Source organism: Megalobrama amblycephala, linkage group LG4 (genome assembly GCF_018812025.1).
Source record: "Megalobrama amblycephala isolate DHTTF-2021 linkage group LG4, ASM1881202v1, whole genome shotgun sequence".
NCBI lineage: Eukaryota > Metazoa > Chordata > Actinopteri > Cypriniformes > Xenocyprididae > Megalobrama > Megalobrama amblycephala.
The window spans coordinates 7,118,485-7,122,514 of record NC_063047.1 but is presented as its reverse complement, the minus strand read 5'-3'; the positions used below and the strand labels follow the sequence as shown (position 1 = coordinate 7,122,514).

The following is a 4,030-nucleotide window of genomic DNA, read 5'->3' as shown; positions in this document are numbered from 1 at the left end:
TTACCTTGTATTATTTGAACTGTTGTTGAAAACAGTTTTTACAGTCATTTTATGGTTTAGGCCCTACCATAAACACTAATCTTTGTGCAGGTGTTAAAAAAGGTCTTAAAAGCCATAACATTAATTTTTAAAAACCCTACAGATACTCTGTATAGGTGGTTAACAAATAATTGTTTTAATATTTTGAATATTCTTAATGCCTAACAATTACCTTATTCATATTATATTTAGTTGCAAAATTCATGTATATAATATTCTCTATATATTTTAATGTTTTTAATCAAGTAATGATTCATAAAAAAAATAAAACCAGTGTGAAATAAATGTTAAAAGCAGGAATAAGAAAGCTACAAACTGCATCTATGGTTCAAGCCCGCTCTCTCTCTCACACACACATACACACACACACACACACACACTGTACCAGCCCTCTCTACTCATTGGATTTTAAAAAAAGTCATATGCCCCTTAAATAATGTCAGTATAAGCCTTAACATTACTGCAGTAATGATAGACACGGCTAGTAGGTCTTTGATACTGTCCAAATTGGCAGTAACCAACCCACCTTTATTGTCTTTATTGTGCTCAATTGATATAAAATAAAACATGCTTTAAACAGTCCTTGAAAGTCTTTGAATCTGGTGTTCATGAAAGAGTGGTAACCTGTGTTTATAAGTAATGCACTTTTAGATGTTTGATCGGCAAGCCAGTGACCACAATAAGACTGTATTCAGCATGGTTTGAGGGAGCGAAAGGTCTCTGTCTGGCCAGCATGAAATTTTTGACTGAAGAAGAGTAGGGAGGCCCCATCTCTGGCCTGCAGGTTGGGTTCACTTTTTTTCTAACCATTAAAAGTGCAGGACAGTGATTAGACCTGACAGTCACTTGGGGCCCAACAGCCAGGAGAAAACAAATCTCTAACCCTCTCTACAGTCTCTTCCTCCTAGATTGTGATGAATGTGAATTTGCTTTGCTTCTGCACTTACAAAGTAGAATTATTCACCCTCCAAAATAGCCCTGTACCCTATACTGCATTTTACTGCCCTGAAGCAGTACAGAGGGTCAGCTGGCAGCAAGATGCTTTTAGCAAAAACGTCTGATCAGCATGAATCATCACATTACAGAAGAAATAGCTGTTCAGCACTTATTAGGTCATACACAAACACAACTGGTATAAAAGAAAAATGTTATTAATATTCCAGATCTGATATCACTGGAATACACATTTGCTTGCATGCATTTCAGGAAGCTTTACATGTAATCTACATACCAAAAATGACAATCTGTGTTTGTTGTCATTTGAAATACATTATTGTCTAATCATTGTCAGAACTGGACACTCACCAACTTAGTCATACAGTACAACATACAAATGGATAAACCAGACAAAAGCTTTATTCAGTGCAGGGCATGAATAGAGGATATACATGAAGTATTGCATGAACTCTCTGTATTCCCCTTCGAGTCAGGGGTCTGTGGGTAAGAAATGTATTCAGAAGGATGAGATCAGGCTTGGATCAGAAGGGATGAAGTTTCATTCATTTCAGTGAGCTGGCAGGGGAACAGTTAGCATGCGAATTGTTATCAGAGAGCTAAAGAATCCTCAATCAGATGATGATGATATACAGAAGGCCGCATTCTGACTTCAGACTTGTGATGCAGGCTGGAATTAAACCACACCATGTTGCTTCATTTGGCCAGAGGAGGACTGGTCCACCGACTGAGCCTGGTTTTTTTTGTCTCCATTCTGTCACCTGATGGAATTTGGGTTCCTTGCCACTGTCACCTCTGGCTTGCTTAGTTGGGGACACTTAATGTTCAACAATTTCACTGATCTGACTGCACTGATGCTGTTGAATGAGAATTGAATGATGACATCATCATCGCCCAGCTCAGAGATGATTTATAGCCGAATTGAACTAATTTAATATTTGATGATCTTACAACAGTCTGGAGTCAATTATTCCACTTATACTACGGTTACCACACCTCAAGACACTGTTCCGATGTTGTATTTAACATCTTAAAACACTCTTGCGTGTGGGACTAATTTCTTACGCATCTCATCCCAAGCCTCCGTTGCTAATTCCAAAACGTCATTTCAGAACTAGTAACGAAGGCTTGAGCCTTGATAGCAGAATAACAGTTAATACAGTTATTAACGCAGTTGAGAGAAAGAGAGAGAGAGAATAAGCAGCATATGTGAATTAGCCTACCTGAGTCTGTGCGTCTTTCACGGCAGTGTCTGATAATATCATCCAAAGATTCAGAGAATCTGGAACAATCTCCGTGCGTAAGGGTCAAGGCCGGAAAACCATACTGGATGCCCGTGATCTTCGGGCCCTTAGACGGCACTGCATCACATACAGGAATGCTACTGTAATGGAAATCACAACATTGGCTCAGGAATACTTCCAGAAAACATTGTCAGTGAACACAATCCACCATGCCATGGTGGATAAACTCTATAGGTCAAAAAAGAAGCCATATCTAAACATGATCCAGAAGCGCAGGCGTTTTCTCTGGGCCAAGGCTCATTTAAAATGGACTGTGGCAAAGTGGAAAACTGTTCTGTGGTCAGACGAATCAAAATTTAAAGTTCTTTTTGGAAAACTGGGACGCCATGTCATCCGGACTAAAGAGGACAAGGACAACCCAAGTTGTTAACAGCGCTCAGTTCAGAAGCCTGCATCTCTGATGGTATGGGGTTGCATGAGTGTGTGTGGCATGGGCAGCTTACACATCTGGAACGGCACCATCAATGCTGAAAGGTACACTCTTAGCCCGGATTTTATATTTACTTAAACATATAATTACAATATACTTATATTGTAATATATTTAAGTTTGATTGCATTACTTATAAAATATAAGTATATTCTACTAATTTGTGTATGTAATTTGAATGTGTTAATAAATTTAAGTTAAATGCACTTAAATTATTAAGTTTTTCTCCTGACCACGCCTCTTACACACTGGTTTACGGCAGGTAATGACGCCATTTTGTCGTGGTGTGCGTGAATTCAAGGAGTTGTTGATGAGAAGTTGGAACATTTGTTTTGGCAAGTTCTACAGACATTTTTTTCCAAACATTTGCCTTTTATATATGTACAGTTATACTGCCTTCACCAAAAACTCCATATCAGTTGTATGTCATGTGGGTTTACTGAGACCTGTTCTGAGGCTGATTATTTTATTAATCTGCATACTGCACAGTGCACAATTACATGTAAACCATAAAGTTAGGTGCCATTATCAATAACTTTAATGTTTGCACCTCACAGAAAAGTTCCTGACATCAGCCTGATGGTATTTCAATGGCCAGCACTTTCTACAGTAAATCAGGTATTTGACAATAGCATTATCTGATGCATTATTATATGATAATGTCTTTGTCAATCTTTGTCTTCCTCTGCTAGGTTGCAGCTGACAAGGACTCATACAGGCAAACTCCAGTGAGAATCCTCTGTGTTGATCTATAAAGTGCTCAGCTAAACCCAGAGTGAGGATCTTGGAAGGATGTTTGGTGATGGATGAACTGACCAACCTCAGGACTTCTGTGTCCTTTTTTCAAACTGATTTATGCCCTGCAACTGGACTACCCTAACTGTATGAAAAATACTTTATATATTATTCAGCAGGTAATGCTCAACCTAGGAAAATGTGAGCTGGCACCTAAAATGGAATACTGCCAATATTGTGAACTCAGGAGTGTAAACAAACCATATAGTTTTGATGCAATTTGTTGTGATTCTGAGATAGACTATTCATGTGCTTAACAATAAGCTGATTTGTTAAAACTAGGTTTTTTCACGTTTTATAAGGAAATGTTTTCAGGACATGAAATTTTGTTGTATTTGGAATTGAATTAAAATAAAACATAAAATTGAATGAATGTACCTTTTATTTGCTTTTTTTCTTAATTTTGTAGTAAAGTAGAAGTTGATATAAATTAACTTGCTTAGTACATTGAACTTAAATATGTATAATAACTACAAAGTAATTAATATTACAAAACATTTTAAGTTAAA

The 4,030-nt window shown here is 37.3% G+C and overlaps 1 long non-coding RNA gene across 1 annotated transcript; it reads right to left on the bottom strand.

Moving 5' to 3' along the window:
- Window positions 1-235: 235 nt before the first annotated feature.
- LOC125266064 lies at window positions 236-2,313 on the bottom strand. Its single transcript, XR_007184415.1, has 2 exons — window positions 2,217-2,313; window positions 236-1,850 (listed from the first exon to the last, which is right to left on the bottom strand). It is a non-coding gene; the product is annotated as an uncharacterized LOC125266064 (long non-coding RNA).
- Window positions 2,314-4,030: the final 1,717 nt, after the last annotated feature.